The sequence below is a fragment of the Tamandua tetradactyla genome, chromosome 5, assembly GCF_023851605.1.
Source record: "Tamandua tetradactyla isolate mTamTet1 chromosome 5, mTamTet1.pri, whole genome shotgun sequence".
In the NCBI taxonomy this organism is placed as follows: domain Eukaryota; kingdom Metazoa; phylum Chordata; class Mammalia; order Pilosa; family Myrmecophagidae; genus Tamandua; species Tamandua tetradactyla.
In genome coordinates this window covers 178,383,989-178,398,365 of record NC_135331.1, presented here as the reverse complement: position 1 = coordinate 178,398,365, position 14,377 = coordinate 178,383,989, and the positions used below count along the sequence as shown (strand labels likewise).

Genomic DNA, 14,377 nt, shown 5'->3' with positions numbered 1-14,377 from the left:
AATGCCAGAGGATGTTCTTCAAGCAGTTGGAAAAAATCATTCCAGAAACTTGGATATGAAAGAAAGAATAAAGCGCAATAGAACGAGTAAACACAGTGGGCAAACCACATGAATATTTACTGTTTAAAACAACAGTAATATTGTCTTGTGGAGTTTTATATACATATAGAAATTAAAATACATAGCAACAATGGCATTGCAGTAGCTAGAATGGCGGCTGTAGATGTCCACATCCTGACTCCCAGAACCTGTGAATGCATTACTTTGCCGGGCAAAAAGGACCTTGCAGATGTGGTTAAGGTTATGGACCTTGAGATGATTGTCCAGGGTTACCCAAGTGGACCCAACGTCATATGTGTCCTTGGAAGTAAAAAATCTTCCCCACATGGGTCAGAAAGAGATGTGATGCCGGAGAAGGGTCAGAAATATGTGACAGTACAGGTTTTGAAGACTGAAGAAGGGGCCATGACCCATGGAATGCAGGCAGCCTCTAAAAGCTGGAAAAGGCAAGAGAATGCATTCACACGTAGAGGCCCCAGGAAGAAATGCAGCCCTGCTGTCACCTTGATTTTAACCACCAAGACTTGTACCAGACTTCGGACCTACAGAGCTGTAAGATAATTTGTGTTCTTTTAAATTACTAAGTTCATGGTAATTTGTTATGGCAGCAAGGGAAAACTAAAAGTTAGGCAGAAATGTTAAACTATTCTAAGATAATTGTATTGTTTGCTAAAAGGAAAGATTATATAATATTGGGTAAGTCAAGGACGCATGCAATCTCTTAAGATAACCAATCACTAAAGGTATAATAAAACAGTGTATAACCACTGGGTTCATAGAAGGGGCAAGTGGCAAATAAAAATAATACAAAGGAAACAGTTATGATGAGAAAACATAAAACAGGAAGAACAAACAGAAAATAAGATAGAATTTAAGCCTAAGCATATCAATAATTAACCTAAATATCAGTAATAAGTGGGTGAACTGCTGTAATAAAATAGAATTCAAATTTTAAAATTCAACTATATGCTGCTTACAAGAGAGATGTCTAAAATAAAAGGATGCAGAAAATTTGAAAGTAAAAGGATAGAAAAAGATAAGACACTAACCAAAAGAAAACAGGTATAGCTATATTAATAAGACACTTTGCTATTTACTATCTATTAAAGTACACTTGAAAAACAAAAAGAGCATTATTAATGACAAAACAAACACTATATAATAAAGCTAAAATTGAGAGAAACATAAGAAATACACAAATTTTAATGACAGTGGGAGATTTTATCACAACTCTCAATGTAGAACAAAGTGATGGAAAAAAATCAGTAAGCCTTCAGATTATTTGAAGTATATGATGAATAAATGTAAACTGATTGATATATTTAGACTACCATGCTCAGTAACTACAGAATTCACCTTTTAAATGAGTGACCACTTGAGGAAAAATTTATAAAAATTGATCATACACTGGTCCACAATTTAAATCTCTATGAATATGTTTTCTGATCATATGGATTAAGCTATAAATCAATAATTTTTAACCTTCATATGTATCACTATATACTTTTATAATGTCAAATACACTTTTATAATAAACTTTGTCAAAGAAGTAACCTTAGAAAATAGCAAATATTTTGAACTAAATAATAAAAATATTATACATACCAAATCTTGTGGGATATAGCTAAAGCCACACTCAGAGGGAAATTTATGGCCTTCAATCCATATATTGGAAGAAGTATATGAGCCAAGCATGAATCTTAAAATTTTAGATAAAGAAAGGAAAGAGGTTAAGAGGAGAATTAGTGAAATAGAAAACAAAAGATTAAGAAATAACACTTTAGATGCTTTGGCTGACTTAAAAGGAAGTAAGAGGTATTTCCAAGGACAGTCTCCTCAAAAGGAAATAATTTCTCAATCCAGCTATCAGGGAAGAGGGATTGTTGGGTAGTCAAATGCCAGTAACATCATTGGGATTTATATTCTAAGCAATGAGGTGGAAGACCTGAATCTGATTAAGATGCCCACATTAAATCAAATCCCTCAAAGGGGGTAATAGTACTTCTTGGCCTCTGGCAGAAGTACACATACATTCTCTCTGGTGAAAATTACCTTCAATTCAGGTGTATCAGATATCTTAGATTAAAAGCAAACAAATATGAGCTAATAACCAAAATTACCTAGCACACAAAGAGGCAAGCCACCATGAGTGAGGAAAGAAACAACAAACTGACGAGGCACATTTGAAAAAGAACCAAATTGAACTTGTAGAAATGAAAAAATACATTTGTTTAAGTTAAAAAGAAAAGGAAAATAAAGGAGGGATTAAGTAGAAGACCAGACATAACTAAAGAGAGAATTAGTGGACTAATAGGTATATGTAAGTTACCTGAATCCAGCACAGAGAGATAAAATGGAAAATGTGAAAAAGAACATATCTGGATGATAGAATAAAAGGTTTGGTATTTGTGTTGCTGCTCTAGAAATGGAAGGAAGTGAAATAGAAGGAGAAGCAATATATGAATAAGTAATGGCTGAGAATTTCCCAGAACTGATGGAAGACATAAATTCACAGACCGAAATGCAAAGCAGATCCCAAGTAGAATGAATAAAAAGAAATACATGTTTAGATACATCTTATTAAAACTAGAGAACATCAAAATAAAAATCTCACAAGTAGCCAGAAACAGAAGATAGATACTACAAAGCAAGTCAGTGAGAATTACAGCTGACTGCTCCCACGCAACAATACAAGTCAGAAGGCAGAGGAACAACATTCTCACAGTGTTGGGAGGACATAACTTCATTTAGCATTGTGTGCTGAACAAAACTGGCTTTCAAGAGTGATTAAAAATAAATACAGTTTCAAAAGTGACAGTTTACCTTCAACAGACCTTCACTAAAGGAAATATTTCTTATAAAACATACATTTCAGGAAGAAGAAAAATTATGTCTGAAAGGTGATCTGAGAAAAATGTTGAGCAAATAAAATGGTAAACATGTCTGGAACCATGAAAAACCTTATATATAAAATTTCTGGACAACAATAGCATTCAAATGGGAGGGAAATAATTAAGAGTTTCTGAATCCTTGTATTTAAACTTCAGGGAAACAAACATCCATGGTAAAATTTAGAGGGAACAATTAAAAGAATAGAAAACATATAAATTCCAGGCTGGGAGAGGGAAAAATGGAATTTAAAAAAAAATGAAGGAAAAACATAATTATCACAAATCAAGAAAAGAGGAAAAAAGCAAAATGCATGACAAACGTAAGATAACAGCAATAAATTCACATATAGTATAATCCCAATAAATATAAAGGAACTAAACTTATTAGTTACAAGAAAGAAGTCAAACAGGGAAACAAAAGCCAGCAATATGTTTACAAGAAACATGCCTAAAATATAAGGACAAAAAGTTTTAAAAGTCAAGGGATAAAAAAAAAGATATGTTGAACACATTCTCACTCAAGGGAAAGTGATAGTTAAGACTTTAAGAGGAAAGACATTTTTAGGGGCAAAGAAAGTTACTAAATTCTTTACCAATTCATTACAAAGTTAAAATAATTCTAATTTTGTAGACACCTATTTAAAATAGCCTTAAAATAAATAAAGCAAAAATTGATAGACCCACAAGAAAATTCTATAAATCCATTATCATATTGGGAGATTGTAACAAAATTTTCAAAGACATCTCTAAAGAAGGAAGATTTCAATGATATAATTACAAGCTTGTTCTAAAGTTCAAGTTAAGGGGTTATTTGGTTGTAAAAGAAAAATCTCCGGCTTATAAATAGGATGTTATATAAATGGAGTACATAAGGAAACTATATATACAAAATGTAAAACACACTAAAATAAACTTGGATTCTATGGTTTGGAAAGGTAGAATTTGCAAATTGGCAAAGTACCAGCAGGGGGCAGCAGATTCCAAACTGTGATGCTAATTTTACCTAACAGAGCAGGAAGGCTTTTTGGAGATCATTAAATAAAACACATATGCAAGTGAATAAACTAAGGACTAGAAAAGCTGTATTACTTGTCCATGACCAAACAGCTAGTAAGTGTTAGGGTTAGGACTCCTATCCCACTTTAAGTGGCCACATGCCAAGTGGGAAAGGAAATACAGATGACATTTTCAGCTTTTCAGTTTTCTTTCCTCAATAATTATTTATGTTCTTATTAGATGGTGCAAAGGAAGCCTCGGCTTGACACTGTTTTGATTTTTTTAAATGATGGTTGATCTGGATTTAAATTTCACCAGAAACACGTTGACTAATTGAGGGACTATTAGAATGTTAAGAAATCTACAAGAACTCCTAAGGTCCTTGAGACTATAGATACCCCTACCGTACTTCTGGGGACAAAATGACATCTTCGAGTATACAAGCGTCCCCATATTCTTTAGGCAACATAGTTGAGCCACCATTTGCCCTGCTGCCATCCTCATCATTGCAGAGGGCATTTGTGGGTCTGCCCATTGTAACAAATGGGTTATGGACTTCTGAAAGTGGAATAGTAGGGTTCTGCAGAGGGAAAAGATAATGAAATAAACCGCTGGCTAAACTAATCACGAACAAAGAGAATAATACAAATACACAAAACAAGAAATAAGGGAGAAACAGCCATCAAAGCAAAAAAATTAAAAGAGTAATAAGAGAGTACTTTGTTCAATTGCATACAAATAAATTTTCAAACTTTTCTAGGAAAATGTTACCAAAACTGGCCCCAGAGAAATTTTTAAGTTTAATCAGACATTCCCAGAAAAGATATAAAGAAAATCCTCAAAGTTCTCCACCAAATCACCAGAATATACATGGTTTCACAGAGGTGTGCTACCAGGTCTTTAAAGAACAGATAATTCCGATGCCTAAAAAAAGAAGAGTCTAAAGAGGGAAAACTTCTAAATTTTTTTTAATCAGGCTAATAAAACCCCATAAAGATTGCCATAAAATAGAAAACAGGCCTATTTCTCATAATAGTAATGTTACAGCTCTAAATAAAATACTATCAAAGTGAATTCAACAGCACATTGATTGACTACTACTACACCACAGCCAGATGTTTAATATTGGGATGCATAATGACTAAATTAACCCTATGACTGGGACTAGAGAGGGGTTCTAGGCTGAAAATCATCTGCTTCTGAATCCACAGATGCTGAAAAGGCACTGCTCAAAATTCACTGCCCATTCTCGGTGAGGGGTAAAAAAGGAATAAATGGATACTTTAATAGCCTAATAGCATATACCCAGACATAGTATAATAAATCTACCTCTACCCGAAAGCCAGCATCATGCTTAGTACGGGGACTCTAGAAGCATTTAACATGACACTGGACATACCACCAGTGGAATTAGACAAGAGAAGGGAGTCAAATATCTATACAAATATTGTAAAGGAGAGAGCACTAGTATCATATTCTCTAAAAGCCTAAGAGATCCAATTAAAAGCAATTAGAAACAATAAGGAATTCTAGTAAAGGAGCAGCATACAAATTCAACCAGGAAGAACAAATAAAATAACAGCTAATACCAACACAGGGCGCCCCTGGGGCAGGCACTCTGTCAAGGGATTCACACAGATTAACCCTTTCAATCTTCACCACCACTTGATGAGGACTACACTATTATTATCTCCATTTTTTTCAGAAATAAGGAAATGGAGCCATCATCAAGAGATAAAGTAACTCTTGGTCACACCACCAGAGCAGAATTTGAACGCAGGCAGTCTAGGTCCAGAATCCATGCTTTTTAAAAAAATCTTTATTTATTTATTTATTTTTACCAGAATCTATACTGGTTTTTGGTATGTGAGAGGAAAAAGAAAACATTTAAATGGTAACAATAACAAAAGCACCTCAGCACAAATTAAACAAAAACATGCAGTACTTACACAGAAACAATTTAAAACACACTGAAAGGATGCAAAGAAGACCTGAACAAGTGGAAAGGTGTACAATATTTTGTGTACATGTATAACTGATTGTTCTAGTTTGCTAGCTGCTGGAATGCAATATACCAGAAACAGAATGGCTTTTAAGAAGGGGAATTTAATATGTTGCTAGTTTACAGTTCTAAGGCCGAGCAAATGTCCCAATTACAACAAGTCTATAGAAATGTCCAATCAAAGGCATCCAGGGAAAGATACCACAGTTCAAGAAGGCTGAAGAAGTTCAGGATTTCTCTCTCAAGTGAGAAGGTACATGGTGAACACAGAGTTTCTCTCTCATCTGGAAAGGCACATAGTGAACATGGTCAGGGTTCCTCTCTCATCTGGAAGGGCACATGGCAAACAGCATCATTTGCTAGCTTCTTCTCCTGGTTTCCTGTTTCATGAAGCTTCCTGGGAGTCGTTCTCCTTCTTCATCTCCAAAGCTCACTGGCTCATGGGCTCTCGAGGTTATGTCACTCTTCTCTGGCTCTCTGAATCACTCTCATTCTCCAAAATGTTTCCTCTTTTATAGGACTCCAGAAACTTCTCAAGACCCACGCAAATGGGTGGAGACATATTGTCATCTAATCCAGTTTAACCACTCCTGATTAAATCACATCTCCAGGGAGATGATCTGATTACGGTTTCAAACATACAGTATTGAATAGGGATTATTCTACCTTTATGAAATGGGATTTTGATTAAAACATGGCTTTTTAGGGTCCATACATCCTTTCAAACCAGCACACTGATAAAAATTTAAAAAGCTATTATAAAAAGCAAATGGAAAAAGAACTATTGTATGGTTCCACTTGCATGAAATATCTAAAAGGCAAATTCAAAGGGACATAAAATAGATTAGAAAATCCAAGGGCTGGAAGGAGGGGAAAATGGGGAGTTATTGCTTAATGGATAAAGAGTTTGTTTGCGACGAAGAAAAAGTTTTTATTTGGATGGTGGTGATGGCTGCATAACTTTGTGAATGTAATTAATGCCACTGAATTGTACACTTAAAAATAAACTGGCAAATTTTTTGTTATATATACATACATATGTTAACAAAATAGAATTTAAAAGAAAAAAAAAATGACGATGACAGAACGGGCATATAAAAATCCCAGCACAGATCAGTCTTGGAAAAGAGGACAGTTAAGTAGCAGGGCATGGTGTAGTGGCTTGGAATTATATACCCCAGCAAAACTTGGTCTTAAATTTAATCCACTTCTGTGGATGTGAACCCATTATAACAGGAGTTTTTGGTGAGATGAGGTTACTGCAGTTAAGGTGTAGCCCCGTCGAATCAGGATGAGTCTCAATCCTATTACTGCAGTCCTTTATAAGCAGAATGAAATTCAGACACAGACAGAGAAAGCCAGACGTCAGTGGAACCTGGAGAAGCCAGAAGAGGTCCCCATGTGCACTGCCATGTATTAGAAAGCTAAGGACTGAGGGTGGCTGGGAGCCAGCCCCAGGAATCCCACAGCCCTCTGGGAGAAAGCATTGCCTTGACGATGCTTTGATTTTGGACTTCTCCCAGCCTCAAAACTGAGCCAAAATATTCCTGTGGTTTAAGCTAACCCATTGCAAGGTATTTGTTTTTCTAGCCAGAAAATAAAACACATGGGTTGTTAACAGAGAATTCTTCACACTACGAGAGATGTGAACCAGTTTATAAGATGAGGAGGAGAGTTGAGAGGGAGAAGTTAAAGACAAGAGAAAAGGGGATGATTGGGGCAATAGCTGGGATTAGGGAGGAGGCAATGAGAATTAAGATTACAATTGAAGGTAAAGAACAACTTTTCCATTGACACAGGTGGGAAAGAGGGAAAGATGGGAGTGGATAAAGGTTTTCGTGGGAAAAGACACAGACAGGCAATTGTAGGATCTGATTTTTTTTTTTTTTACTTTTAATTTTGAAATACCTTCAAACTTATAGGACAGTTACAAAAATTATACAAACCTCACACAGAGAATTCCAACATACTCCTACCCCACAGATATCCATATCTACCAATTTGATCATTTTGCCATATTTGCAATTATCATTCTATCCATCCGTCTGTCCAACTACTTATCAATCCATTTTCTGAACATTTGAGTTTAGGCTGTTATATACATCATGCTCCTTGAGCACTTAAAACTGCATGCACATTTTCTAAGAACAAGGATATTCACCTATGTAAACACATTACAAGCAGTTAACCAGTTCAAGAAATTTAACACTGATGAAAAATTTAGAGTCTATACTACAATTTTTTCTATGTCTCAATAATGGCGCTTTGCCCCTTTCCTCCTCCTTTGCTGGGTCCCATTCAGGATCATTGATTGCATTTGCTTGTCACTGTCTCTTTAGTTGCTCTTTCTTTCTCTTTAATTGTGAGGACATAAATACAACATGAACTTCCCCATCTCAACCACTCCCACGCATATAATTCAATGGAATTAACCATATTCACAATATTGCTGTACCCTCAGCACCTTCCCATCTTCCTAAACAGAAACCCTATACTTATTACAAGTTAACTTCCTACTCCCTTTGCCCCCGCCCCCGGTAAGCACATTCTAATTTCTGTCTGTATGGGTTTGCATATTCTCCAATATTTTCTTTGTAGTTACCATAGTGCATAAACTCAGCACCCTAAGTCTACAGCAATCCTATTTGCTTTGATACCCACTTATGTTCCTATATCTCTCCATACCCCACTTTTATGTAGTCCTTGTTACAAAATACATATTTACATTGAGTACAAAACCACTGGTTTATCATATTTTATGCATTTACCTTTTTGATCCTATAGGAAGTAATAAGTGGTGTCACAAACTATAAATACAATAGTAATGACATTAACATTTACCTGTGTCGTTATCCTCACTGGAGATCTTTATTTCTTCATGCAGTTTTGATATACTGTCTATCGCCCTTTCCTTTCAACCTGCAGAACTCTCTTTATTATTTCTCTTAGGGTCAGTCCAGTGGGGAAAAATTCCTCCAGCTTTTGTTTATCTGGGAATGTCTTAATCCCTCACTCATTTTTGTAAGATGTTTTTTTTCTGGATATAGAATTCTTTGTTGGCAACTGTTTGCTTTCGGCCCTTTAAATATGTCATCCCACGACCTTTTCCCTCCATGGTTTTTGACGAGAAATCATCAGTTAACTTAATTGAGGCTTTATTGTTTGTGACAGGTGGCTTCTCTCTTGTGGACTCACAGGGAAATAGTGTTGAGGGACAGTTTTAACTTCAGACTGGGCAGGAAAAAAAGGAAGCTAATATTTATTAAGCATCTACTAGATGCAAAACACTATGATGAAAATTAGTCTTCACAACAACACTTCACAATTATCTCCACTTTAGAGATTAAGATGTGCGTTTAGAAAGCTCTAGTAATGTGCTAGATATCAGATTAAAGCCCATATTAAACTCCAGTTCTATACGGTTCTAACACCTTTCCTACTTGCAAGAAATATGGTCTTTTCTGCCAGTAGGGGAGGCATCATTTCAGGAAGATGAAGACTAGATAAGATGAAAATCCAACTGCATAAATTCCTAGGAATGCTACATAAAATAAAATAAAATAAAATAATTTTAAAGGCCTCGCTAATATTAAGAAATAAAGGGAAATCTCCATATATCAGAATCAAAGGAAAATCTGAAAAACAGAGTGAAAAGCACTTGAGCTGATACTCTGGTTACTCTGGGATGGGGTGAGGCAGGGAAAGGGTTTCATTTACTTTGTTGCTCAGGATTTAACTCCATAAAGGGATAGGAGAAAGATTTTGGACAGAGCATGGCAGAAAGTAAGGAAAGTAAAAGGGTGGATCTAAAATAATCTAATAAAACAGAGGTACAACAAAGGAAGATTGGACCCTGGATGGAAAGGGAAATCTCCTCTGAGAAATTAAAACCATGTGCCTCACACAAGTTTGGGCTCCAATTTTTAAGAACAACATGTAGTCCAAGAACCATCAAGCCAAAATTAAAATACAAATTGATGCTAGGCTGGCAGTACTCCTTGATTGCCAGATTTAGTAAATAAAACTATTTTAATTTTTATTATAACTAAATCCAAAATATTGCATGGGACAAACTTAAACTGAAAATTTAAATTTGTTGTTTATCTGAAATTCAAATTTACTACGTGTCCGGTATTTTTTCTGGCAACCATCCTGGGATGCCTGAGAGATACGAATGCAAAATCATCTTGAAAGGACACAACAAGATCTTCACAGGGAGGGAAAAGCCCTGCTAAAGAAGGGCTCAAAATAAAGAAAATCACAACACATAAAGAAACAAACCATATGAAGAAAAGTCAATAGAGATTTCATCAAAATTTAAAACTTTTGTGCATCAAAGGACATTATCATGAATGTGAAAAGACAACCTAAAAGTGGGAGAAAACAGTTGCAAATAATATATATGATAAGGGTTTAACATCCTGACTACATAAACAATTCCTACAACTCAACAACAAAAAGACAAACAACGGGCGGGCCGCGGTGGCTCAGCGGGCAAAGTGCTTGCCTGCTATGCCGAAGGACCTCGGTTCGATTCCCGGCCCCAGCCCATGTAACAAAAACGGAGAAACAGAATACAATAAAACAAGAAAATGTTTAAAGATGTTTCCCTTTCTTCCTTCCTTCCTTCCTTCTCTCTGTCTTTCCTTTAAAAAAAAAAAAAAAAAGACAAACAACCCAATTAAAACATAGGCAAAGAACTTGAATAACATTTCTGCAAAGTAGATACAAAAATGGCCAATAAGCACCTGAAAAAGATGCTCAACATTATTACCCATGAGAGAAGCATAAGTCAAAACCACAATGAGATACCACTTCACACCCACTGAGATATCTATTACAAAAAACAAAACAAAACAAAAAGGAAAATAAACAGTTGTTGGCAAGGATATAGACTTTCATGCATTGCTGGTGGGAATATAAAAAGGTGCAACCAGTGTGGAAAAGAGTCTCTGGTGGTTACACAAACCATTAAACATAGATTTACCATATGATCAGGCAATTACACTCTTAGGGATGTATCTGAAAGAATCTGAAAAAAGGGCTCAAACAGACACTTGTACACCAGTGTTCACAGCAGCATTATTCACAGTAGCCAAAAGGTTGGAAACAATCCAAGTGTCCATTGATGGAAAAATAAACATAACGTGGTGTGTCCATACAACGGAATATTATTCAGACATGAAAAGCAATGAAGTTCTGACAGATGCTACAGCATGGAAGAACATGTATCGGAACCCTAAATCATGGAAGAACCTTAAAAACATTTTGCTACATGAATCAGTCAGACACAAACAGACAAATATTACATGATTCCACTTATGTGAAATATCTAGAATAAGCAAATTCACACAAACAAAAGGAAGATTAGATATTACCAGGGACTGAGAAGAAGGGGATTGGGGAACTGCTACTTAATGGTACAGAGTTTCTGTTTACAGTAATAAGTTTCAGTAATGGATGATGATGATGATGGTAGCACAACACTGCAAATATAACTAATGCCACTGACGTACACGTTAAAATGGTAAATGTTATGTTATATATTTATGTTACCACAACAAAAAAAAGTCAATAGAAACAACAAATAGGACAGAGCCTCAAAAAATTTTGACAGTCCTTTCATTAAACATCGATTTATTAAGAATTGTTCTAGGTGCTGGGGATACATAGAGAACAGACACAAATCCCTTCTATCATGGAATACAGATTTCTGGGAGAGAGAGATAATAAGCAGGAAAAATGTAAAACATGGTAAAAATGTTAACAAGAAAATGTGATAAATGCTAAGGAGAAAAAGCAGAAAAGGGACACAGAAAATGTGTCAGGAGGAAAAGGTTGCAGTTTTTGGACAGGGAGAGGTGGGGAGGCCTCAGGGGGATTGCATTTGAGTACAGACTTTAAGGAGAAGGCGAGAGAATGAGCCACACAGACGTCTGGGGGCAGAGCCTGCCCAGAAAGGAGAAGAGAAAGCACAAAGGTTTCAAACTGGGGTGTGTCTGGCAGGCTCTCCACGTGGCTAGAGAAGTGCCAGCAGATGGGCTGGAGACAGAGGCACGGCGGGCAGCACACATCACACAGACCTATGGCATGGTCCAAGGCTGTACTCAAACACATTTGAAATTTATTCCCCAGTCACTCTAGCCACATTTCAAGTACTTGAAAGCCGCCTGTGGCTATTGGTTACCACGCTGGACAACTCAGGGAATATTTCCATCATCACAAAAGTTCTACTGAACAGCACTGACAAGGGTTTATAGGTCATTGTAAGGACTTTTATCTAAGTAAGATAAGGACAACAGAACAGTCAGAAAAATAATATAAAATTTGTGTCTTTTAAATGATTAAAAGAAGGAATCCGAACCAAAAGAAAATACCAACAGAGTGTGGAAAAAGGTAAATTTGAGAAAGAATCAATAGGTCTTTAGAAATTGAAAAAAAAAAAAAAAGGAAAGAAAATTAAAACTTCAATGGCTAAACAGATTTGAAAGTAGAAGAGGGAATTTGTGAACCATAGTACAATCTATAATAATGGTACATGGGGCTTTGTGTGAGCCAGACACTGTTCTAAAAGCTTCACTTAACTCTTCAGAGCAGCCAGGCGTAGGTGGATGGTATTACTATTTTCCCCAGTAACACGCAGGGAAACAGAGGCATGGAGAAGTTAAGATTTCTCATCCAAGTTCTCTGAAGTCTGTGTACTCGACCACCATGCCATATGGCTTTTCAGGAATTTACACAGGAATTTACCCAGAAGGCAGCACAGAAAGATAAAAAGATGGAAAATAAAAGAAATTGAGAGACACGGGAGATAGAACAAGAAGCTCCAAAGAACACCCAAAAGGAATTCAAGAGAGAATAAAGGAAACAGCAAAGAGGCAAATAGTATTGGAAAAAAATTATTTATCACATTTTCTTGTTAACATTTTTACCATGTTTTCAATTTTTCCTGCTTATTATCTGTCTCTCCCAGAAGTCTGTATTCCATGATGGAAGGGATTTGTGTCTGTTCTGTATGTATCCCCAGCACCTAGAACAATTTTTAAAAATCTATGTTTAATAAACTGATATTAAACTGATAAAGATGAATCCTGTGGTTTGAGAAGCAGAAGTCTCAGGTAGTATGTTTACAAAGAAATTCACAGCTGAAGACATCGTAGCTTGTATTAGTTAGGGTTCTCTAGAGAAACAGAATCAACAGGGAACACTCGCAAATATAAGATTTATAAAAGTGTTTCACGTGACCGCGGGAATGCAGATCCAAAATCCGCAGGGCGGATTCTGAAGCCGACGACTCCGATGGAGGGTCTGGACGAACTCCACAGGAGAGGCTCACCAGCTGAAGCAGGAAGAGAGCCTGTCTCTTCTGAATCCTCCTTAAAAGGCTTCCCGTGATTAGATTAAGCATCACTCATTGCAGAAGACACTCCCCTTGGCTGATTACAAATGGAATCAGCTGACCTGACCATGATCTAATTCTATGAAATGGTCTCATAGTAACCGAAAGGCCAGCACTTGCCCAACCAAACAGGTACCACCGCTTGGCCAAGTTGACACGTGAACCTGACCATGACATAGCCTAACTGCAGAATACACAGAAAAGAGCCTCTTAAAAATCTTAAAAGCCTCTGAGGAATTTATTATCAGAAGAGGAAGAAGCTGGGAATGAGATCCCTGTGGGAGATGGAGAGCTATAGTGGGTCAGGAACAAGGCAGTCTGGGGGCGCTGGGAGGCTGGTCGGGCTGTGCTTTGGCTGGGAACGCTAGGAGGTGGGTAAGTGACCATATGCTTCCCTCGCTTCCCACGAGCAGGACTGAGCTCCCGAGGTGAGCATGGCTCTCAGAACCTTAAATATTTGTTGCACGGGGAGAACATTCGGGAATAGGAGGCCAGTCTGGCAGCAAGATCAGGTCTGCTGGGACTGATCAGACTGGACAGGTGGATTTACAAAAGGCCTTGTAGCCACCTGCATGCCTGAAATTGTGCAGCTTAAGCGGACACAGTAAGAACAAATCTCTCACATTCTTTCTAGGTACTTTCTAGACTGACTGTAACTATCAATGAAAGTTTGAATAGTAGTAATAAAACCCAGTGTGAAGTTTCAGCAGCCTCTGTGATCAGTGGAATCTTGCTTGTCACAGCACATGGGTTTCAGACACAACTATAGAAAGTAGCAGAAAATAATTTTTGCCTCACAATATAATTTGATCATGTAAAAGGAGCCTGACAATTAGAATGATCTCACTCCCACTTTATCATATTTGCTAATGTTGCAAAACACTGAGAAAGAGTACTTTTCTGCTCTTGTCCACCAGTTGTGTAACTATATGAAGATCTCTCAGCTACTCTGGGTCAAAACAGGTCTTGAACCAAGACATGTGTGACCCAAAGCCCATGCTCTTTCCACTGCATCACCTGCCTTTTTAC

At 36.8% G+C, this 14,377-nt stretch overlaps 1 protein-coding gene across 2 annotated transcripts in view; it reads right to left on the bottom strand.

Moving 5' to 3' along the window:
• Positions 1-14,377, bottom strand: part of DCBLD1 (discoidin, CUB and LCCL domain containing 1) — an 88,519-nt gene that overhangs the window by 6,192 nt on the left and 67,950 nt on the right. The gene's annotated exons all lie outside the window — the stretch shown is intronic.